This window comes from Triticum urartu, chromosome 5A (genome assembly GCF_056163025.1).
Source record: "Triticum urartu cultivar PI428250 chromosome 5A, HENAU_Tu73, whole genome shotgun sequence".
NCBI classification, from domain to species: Eukaryota; Viridiplantae; Streptophyta; class Magnoliopsida; order Poales; family Poaceae; genus Triticum; species Triticum urartu.
In genome coordinates this window covers 562,501,337-562,510,690 of record NC_141877.1, presented here as the reverse complement: position 1 = coordinate 562,510,690, position 9,354 = coordinate 562,501,337, and positions in this window count along the sequence as shown.

The following is a 9,354-nucleotide window of genomic DNA, read 5'->3' as shown; positions in this document are numbered from 1 at the left end:
CACCCTCGATCTTGGCATTTGGAGAGTGCCCTTTGATAGGCCAGAGAGTCCGCCGGATAATGTGATAGATGGTTCTGGGCAGGTACTCAAAGTCTTCAATGAAGAACTCTGTTGGATAAGGAGCATCGTGGGGCAATGGCTTCATCATGGAGAGCATCTGACTCATATTCGGTTCAGGCCTCTGGAATATGCTCTCAAGAGCTTCAGTGTGTAGTGGATAGCCTTCCTCGAAGAATTTGCCAGGAGTGGGCAGGCCGGTGAGCTCAATGATATCAAATGCATTGGCTTCGTGATGGACATTTCCGGTCATCCACTCCAGGGCCCAAGTCTTCGGATCCCTGTTGTATCCTTTGATGTGGAGGGTGGCATAGAATTGCAGCAGAATCTCTTCATTCCAGTGCTCTTCATCAGTTACAAACTACAGCAGACCCACTTGCTTGAAGCAATCCAATGCTTCCTCTAAACAGGGCAGACCAGCAATGGCTTCAACATCAAGGCGCTTGTGCAGGAAGATGCAACCTTGGTTGTATAGGATGCATGAATAGTAGCTGCGCTGAGGATAGCTCCAGAACCTACCTGATGAAATCCTCTCCCTTGAATAGGGGTTCTTGGAGTTGTTGAAGAACGTATTATCTGCCTTGAAGCTATTGATGTTAAAGGAGCCAGGTGCTGATGCAGGACCTGGGAACCTCGGCAGCCTTGGGACTGGCTTCTGGACATGAGGCCTGTGCTCAACATGGTAATCAAATTGAGGACCTGCAGCAGACTCAGGAACAGAAGTGTCTGGATCAGTAGCTTCGCTGTCTTCTGAAGCTTTTGGTGGGGAGGGCTCCACATTGGCTTCAGTGTTAGTTGTGGCAGCCTCAATATTTTCAGCCTCCGCTTGACTAGCTAGAGGGTCGGTCACAAGCACGTTCTCCTGGAGAACTGCTTCTTGGTGGAGCATAGGAGTGGGCTGGGCCTCATTATCTTCTTCCTCTTGAGGGCGATCCGCCCATGAAGCATCCTGTGCAATTGGCGTCAGTGGACGACCAATGCTGATGAGTTCGCTGTGTTCTAATTGAGGAAGGGCTGCATCATCTTCTACATTGTCACGATGACCAATGTCTTCAGCAGCGATGGGATTAGCTGCTGGAATGTCTTCAGGAACAGGAGCCTCTATGGAAGCAGGCTCATGCACCGTCAGTTGACGTTCTGCGTCAGGGTGAACCATAGAAATAGGTTCAACTATCAAGGGCTCTGTGGGAGCAGCCCGAGATTTCTTGGTCTTTCTCTTTTTCTTGCTGGGGGCAGTAGGAGAGGCTTCAGAACTTTTCCTCTTCCTGGCTTCAGCCTCAGCAGTTCTTGTCTTCTTGAGCTCTGAAGCTGTTGACCGGCTCTTTGGCTTCGAGCCAGTCGTTGCAGTTGGGAAGACAAGCGGAACTGCTTCCTGCCTTGGTGCCTCTTGTTCAGCTGGAACAGTCTTCTTCTTTTTCTTTGCGGCCATCTTGGGGTCGATGCCAGGATGCCCAAGTGCCTTGCGCTTCTCAGCCTCATGTAGGCCTGCACACATCTGTCTGCCAGAGTCTTCATTCGCTCCCGCGAACCTTGAGCTTCTGCACGCTTCTTCAGGAAGTTTTCCTTTAGTTCGTGCAACATGATCTTGAAGCTCTTCACTTCTTGCACGCTGAGCTTGGCCATATTCTTCTTGAACTGAGTCTTTTCATGATCAATTTTCTGCTTCAGTTCAACAATGCGCTGGGCAATGGCAAATTCTGAAGCAATAGCGCCTTAGAAGGCGACGCTGAGTCCAACGGGCAGCTGTAGATCTTCGAAGCTGATGTTTGGTGTGGCAAACCATTCGTCGATGAAGTTGTGGATGATGGCGACATCAAAGAGAGGCAAATTGTTGAAGATTTCAGCTTCTTCTTTGCTCTTGATGAGCTGCTCGAGAGCGTCATCTGCAAGATCTTCATCACTTGACAGATCAATGGCTTCACTGTGCAGAATGGCAGCAGCTGTGAGCTCTTCGCCGGTGTGTGGCTGAGGCATCTTGGCCTTCTGGGGCTTGGAGACGCGGGATACGTCTTCAGACTGCACACTGTCTTCAAGAGGTGCAGTTGCCAATGGCTTCGCCCTTGAGATTTTTGGTGAAGGGGCCGGCTTTGAAGCTTTTGGCTTCTTTGACTGCTTTGGCTTCGGTACAGTAGGAGCTTCATCAGACTCAGAGTCAGCTGGAGGGTCATTCACGGCAGTCCCTTGGACTAAGATGCGGGTGATGAGGCCCTCAAGGTTGGCATACGGACCGATTATATTGGGTTCTGCGTCGCGTGTGCCATCTGCCCTTGGTGCGGAGGGACCAGGGTTGAAGTCTAACCCCAACTTCTTCTTGTTCTGCTTCGCTGAGTTCTGGGCAAACTGGAAGTTACGCTTGAACAGATTGTCGTCACGACACCAGAGTAGTGACGACGGATGTGCTCAGCAGGCTGTGGTCCTCGGACCATGCATGGGTAGAAGCCTTGAGCAATGGCTTCATCTCTGGTCCTGGGTATGAGGTTCTTGTAAAGGATGACCCCCCACGGTCTCTTGATGGCACTTTTCTCAGCATACTCCTGGGTGACGAAGCGGTATTGGAACCATTGTTCTGCCCAATAGCATCGAATCCATTGGATTCGGGTCTTGCGCTGACCATAATTCTCTTCAGGATCTGTTTTGTACATTTCTGCCAGTTCATCAGGCAGATCTTTGGAAGTTCCTCCACGTCTCTGTCTGCCCCCCTTCCTTGCTGCTGTTTCTGAAGCCATAAACCTTAACTTGGAAGGCTTCAAGACGTTCAAAGGCTTTCTTTTGCTAGACCAACAGGAACTGGCTTCAGGAGAATTTATGTGATGCTGTAAGAACTCTACAAATGAATGCAGCCTATGAGAACCAAAGGATTCTCCCACGGACATGTACCTGTGACAGCATTAAGGTGCGAGGGAAGGGGAAGAGGTCATATGCATTCTCAGAAGATTTTGAAGATAAATCAGTTTAGAAGACATTGACCTCATCGTGCGAAGACATTCACTCATAGATAAGAAGTTGGTTCCAGATTTGTACGAATCCACAGATCAGTACAAGTGAGGAATCTAACTACTTTATGAAGCACAAGTGAATATACTAGGCATGTTATGAGATGCAGTTTGAGAGAAATCTAGCTTGTGTGAACAGAAACTTCTTGTGGTAGAAAGTGACAGATCAATAGGATCAACGGTGCTGTAAAAAGGCAGTTTTATTTACCACACTGAGAACTGCTAGACAGAGCAAGAGATGAGGCCGAGCAGTTCACTCGTCCGTGCCCGAACTTAGCGACGGAGGAGACCTACGGCGACGGCGGAGAGGATGATGTCCACGGTCGGCGTGAAGACGGTGTCGGAGAGGTTGCGGCAGCGAAGCGCTTCGTCGTCGGCGTCGTCGAGAGCTAGCGGTGGCGCTAGGGTTCGTGCGAGGGTGGAAGAAGAGATAGTTACCACAGTGAGTGTGTATTTATAGGCACAGGGGCGGCACTGTGCTGTTACACAGGTGCCCCTGGCGATTCGCATCTGAGGAACGCGTGGCTAGTTTGTGGAAGTTTGGGGTTTGTTCCACGTCCCACGCACGCCTGGATTGTCGGGTGGTCGTTCCTGCTTCTCCGGATTTTATGTGGAGGAATGAGCATTGAAAACAGACTTTATGGTTGTCTCTATATCTTCTACTGACAAGGACGTAGTGAAGACATTCGACAGTTTCAATAGAATGCATATGACTTGGAGTGATAGAGTTTGAGATAGAAAGCATAGAGAAGTTGGGGTCCGATCACATTCACTTAGTTCAAAAGATTCAACACGAAGATATAGCTATAAGTGAATGTTGTAGAGGACAGAACACTAGTATATATATATATAATCAACGTAGTGAAGATAATCATGAAGACATGTTGAGATTGAAGTCAAACCAAATGTGAAGACATTGCAAGGTAACGCCATGAGTGAAACACTTCAAAATAGAACGTTTGGTGGTGGCGTTACCCACCGTATAGGAAGTATTAGACCCAGACACGACGCACAATTATCGTGGCGCTCCGAAGTCAAATTCCACATTAATGTATTCACACTTAGAATGTATGTCTTCATTGATTGAAGATATACTTTACTTTGTGTGTTGCACATCTAAGTCATCATATGCATAAGTGTTAGGATGTGTGCCTGATCACAGGACATTTGAGGATTCCAGGATATTTAGCTCACACCGTAACTTGCAAAACCTCTTCTCATCCAAGGGCTTGGTGAAGATATCTGCCAATTGCTCTTCAGTGTTGACGTGTATGATATCAATGTCTTCCTTCACAATATGATCTCTGAGAAAGTGATGACGAATTTCAATGTGCTTTGTCTTCGAGTGCTGAACTGGGTTGTTGGCAATCTTGATGGCGCTTTCGTTGTCGCAGTAAAGTGGCACTTGCTTCAGATGAATTCCATAGTCCTTGAGTGTTTGCTTCATCCACAGAAGCTGAGCGCAGCAAGATCCAGCAGCAATGTATTCAGATTCAGCAGTGGAGAGAGATACACAGTTCTGCTTCTTTGAAGACCAACATACAAGTGATCATCCCAGAAAGTGACATGTGCCTGATGTAGACTTGCGATCAACTTTGTCACCAGCATAATCAGCATCCAAGAATCCAACCAAATCAAACTCTGAGCCCTTTGGATACCATAATCCTAGAGTTGGGGTGTGAGCCAAATATCGAAGAATTCGCTTCACAGCTAAGTGATGCGACTCCTTTGGTGCCGCTTGAAATCGAGCACACATGCAAACACTAAGCATAATATCCGGCCTAGATGCACATAAATAAAGCAAAGAACCAATCATGGAGCGGTATACCTTTTGATCGAACTCTTTACCATTGTCGTCAGGACCCAGATGATGTTTGGCTGGCATTGGTGTTGTGAAGCCTTTGCAGTCTTGCATACCGAACTTCTTCAGGCAATCTTTGAGATACTTCTCTTGAGATATGAAGATGCCATTGCGTTATTGTCGTATTTGAAGACCAAGGAAGAACTTCAGCTCCCCCATCATGGACATCTGATATTGCTCTTGCATCATATATCCAAACTCTTCACTGTACTTCTGATTGGTGCAGCCAAAGATAATGTCATCCACATATATTTGGCACACAAACAGTTCACCATCATATGTCTTCGTGAAAAGAGTGGGATCTAGGGAACCAGGTATGAAGCCTTTGCTCTTCAGGAAGTATTTGAGTGTGTCATACCAGGCCCTAGGGGCTTGTTTGAGGCCATACAGTGCCTTGTTGAGCTTGTATACCATGTCAGGATGTTTTGGATTTCCAAAACCAGGCGGTTGTGCAACAAACACTTCTTCTTCAATCTTGCCATTGAGAAAGGCACTCTTCACATCCATTTGATATAGAAGAATGTTATGATGATTTGCATAGGCCAGCAGTATGCGTATGGCTTCAAGCCTAGCCACAGGAGCAAATGTTTCATCGAAGTCAATGCCTTCCACTTGAGTATATCCTTGAGCAACGAGACAAGCTTTGTTTCTGACAACTTGACCATGCTCATCTTGCTTGTTGCGGTATATCCATTTGGTGCCTATTATGTTGTGCTTCCGTGGATCAGGACGCTTAACCAGCTCCCATACATTATTCAGCTCAAACTGTTGAAGCTCTTCTTGCATAGCTTGAATCCATTCAGGTTCCATGAAGGCTTCTTCAACTTTCTTGGGTTCTGATATTGAGACGAATGCGAAGTGCCCACAGAAATTTGCTAGCTGAGTTGCCCTTGAACGAGTGAGTGGACCAGGTGCATTGATGCTATCAATTATTCTTTCAATCTGCACTTCATTGGCAACGCGAGGATGTACAGGGCGAAGACTTTGCTCTTGCTGATCCGTGTTGTTGTTGGGAGGAATGTCTTCAGGCTGAGCATTGTCTTCATGTTGATCAGGAGCTGAGATGATAAGTTCTTCTTCAGGATGAGCTTCAGAAGGTATAATCTCTCCAGTTCCCATTAGCTTGATTGATTCACTAGCTGGAATTTCATCTAGCACATTTGGCAGTTGCTCTCTTTGTGAACCATTTGTCTCATCGAACCGAACATCCACTGTTTCAACCACTTTGTAATGAAAGAGATTGAAGACTCTGTAGGAGTGCGAATCCTTTCCATATCCAAGCATAAAACCCTCATGTGCTTTTGGTGCAAACTTTGAGGTGTGGTGTGGGTCCTTGATCCAGCACCTTGCGCCAAATACTCTGAAGTAACTGACATTTGGCTTCTTGCCAGTTAGGAGTTCATAAGATGTCTTGTTCAGAAGCTTGTGAAGATAAACACGATTGATTGTATGGCATGCAGTGTCAATGGCTTCAGTCCAGAATTTTCTTGGAGTCTTGTATTCATCTAGCATCGTTCTGGCCATCTCAATGAGTGTTCTGTTCTTGCGTTCGACGACGCCATTCTGCTGTGGCGTGTACGGAGCTGAGAATTCATGTGTGATGCCCAAGGTATCAAGATATGTATCAAGGCCAGTGTTCTTGAATTTAGTGCCATTGTCACTTCTGATGTGCTTTATCTTGGCGCCAAAATTGTTCATAGCACGATTGGCGAAGCGTCTGAAGACATCCTGCACTTCGGTCTTGTAAAGAATTATGTGCACCCAAGTATATCTAGAATAATCATCAACAATAATGAAGCCATAGAGGCAAGCAGTAGTAGTAAAAGTTGAGTAGTGAGTGGGACCAAAAAGATCCATGTGAAGCAGTTCGAAGGGTCGAGTAGTGGTCATGATTGTCTTCGAGGGATGTTTTGCCCTCGTCATCTTCCCTGCTTCACAGGCACCGCATAAGTGATCTTTCTTGAACTTGACGCCCTCAATGCCTATGACATGCTTCTTCTTCGCAAGGGTGTGGAGGTTCCTCATGCCGGCATGCCCAAGCCTCCGATGCCAAAGCCAGCATTCTGAAGCTTTTGCAAGAAGACATACTGCAAGTTGTGGCCCTGCTGAGAAATCTACCATGTACAGATCATCTTTTCGATACCCTTCAAACACTAGAGACTTGTCAGATTCCATTAGTACTAGGCAACGATATTTTCCAAACATTACGATCATGTTCAAATCGCAAAGCATTGAGACAGACATTAAGTTGAAGCCAAGGGATTCAACAAGCATGACTTTATCCATGTGTTGATCCTTTGAGATTGCAACTCTACCTAGACCCAATACCTTACTTTTACCAGTGTCAGCAAATGTGATGTGGCTCTTGTCGGATGGACGTAAGGTTGAGTCCATAAGAAGGCTTCTTTTTCCAGTCATGTGATTTGTACACCCACTGTCAATGATCCATTCTGAAGACTTTGAAGACACTGGTGTCGTACCCTACAGTGCAGTTAGGGGGATAGGCTTCACGAAGAGAATTGTGAAGCAAAAACATTTAACGAACCAGTGGGTTATGAAAACTTAGATCCAGATTAGGACTAATAGGGAGAGTAGCATGCGATTCAGGAACGAAGTACATAATGATGCCATTCGGGCATTTTATCTTGAGCCCTACAAGATTTTTAAGGTCCCCAGCAATAGCGTCAGAAGATTTTGGTTTTCTGCTGGAGACCTTTCCCTGCAAAAGAGAGTTAAGCCTTCTTAACCACCCACATCTTCAAGGGTGGCTTAGAAGCAATAAGTCTAAGTGCAGCATCTGAGAATTTTGGCTTTGAAGCCTTAGCAAACAGTCTTGCAGGTGGACAATAGTACTCATAAGAATAAGCAGAATAATTTTTGGTCATATGAACATGACGGTTTGACGAACCGCTCTCATATTCATATGCCTGAGTATGGTTTCCCTGCAAAACATTTGCGTTAGTGTGACTCAGGTGAGTCCTCTATTTATATGAAGCCTTTGGACCGTATGAAGCCTTTGGTCTGAGGTTTTTCTTCTTCAAGTGAGGTGTCATGAAGACATTCACAGGAAGATTTTCCAGACACTTTTTCGGAACCCAGATCTTCTTCATGGGCGGTCCATTCCTGCAGTTAGTACCAATGTACCTGGCAAACACTTCACCATTCTGATTCTTAAACAGTATATAGTTTGCATCAAAGGATTCATCAATGATAATGGGGTTAGCACAAGTGAAGCCAGATAAATTGGATGGATCTGCTGAAGGTTCCTTTGCAGCAACCCACTTGGTTTTGGGGTACTGCTCAGGTTTCCAGTAAGAGCCATCTGCATTTATTTTCCTTACGAACCCAACACCCTCTTTCCTAGGGTTTCGGTTCAGAATCTGCTTCTTGAGGACATCACATAATGTCTGATGTCCTTTAAGACTTTTGTACATCCCTGTTTCAAGCAAAGTCTTCAACCTAGCATTCTCATCAGCAATAGCAGTGGTATCCTCAGCACAGGGGTTAGTTACCACATCAACAGTTGAAGATATTGCAACAGCAGTAGCAGTGGAACATTCAGCAACAGAAGTAGCATTATCACGCTCAATGCATTTAAGACATGGTGGTTTAAATCCTTCCTGAGCGGAACTGATCTGTTCGGCGCGAAGTAACTCGTTTTCCTTTTGAAGATCTTCATGAGCCGCTCTCAATTTCTCAAGTTCTTGCTTCCTTTGAAGATAATCATAGGAAAGCTTTTCATGAGTTGTTGAGAGAGTATCATGACGATCTTCAAGTTCCTGATACTTAACGTGAAGATTTTTTATGTCTTCAATTAAGGATTCAGATCGAGTCATTTCAGCACCCAACAGATCATCGCTTCTGTCTAACAGTTTTTGAATATGTTCCATGGCTTTCTGTTGTTCAGTTGCAATTTTAGGAAGTGTTTTGTAACTGGGTTTTGAATCACAATCAGAGTCATCGTCACTAGATGTTTGATAGTGAGTAGTGCGTTTGTTTACCTTGGCACCGCGTGCCATGAAGCAGTAGGTAGGAGTGGAGTAGTCCTTGTCATTTGCATCGGTGTCGGTGATGAAATCATTGTCTTCAGTGTTGAAGATGGACTTGGAGACGTATGCTGTAGCCAGACTTGCAATGCCAGAATCAGACTCCTCCTCAGACTCCACCTCTGCCTCCTCAGAAGCGGACTCCTCCTCTGAATCCATTTCCTTGCCAACAAACGCACGTGCCTTGCCAGATGAGCCCTTCTTGTGTGATGAAGACTTTGAGGAAGACTTGGAAGAAGACTTTGTGTATTTCTTCTTCTTCTTGTCGTCTGAGTCATATTCCTTGCTCTTCTTCTTCTTCTTTCTGTTCTCATTGTCCCACTGTGGACACTCAGAGATGAAGTGTCCAGTTTTCTTGCACTTGTGGCATGTTTTCTTCTTGTAGTCATGAGTAGAA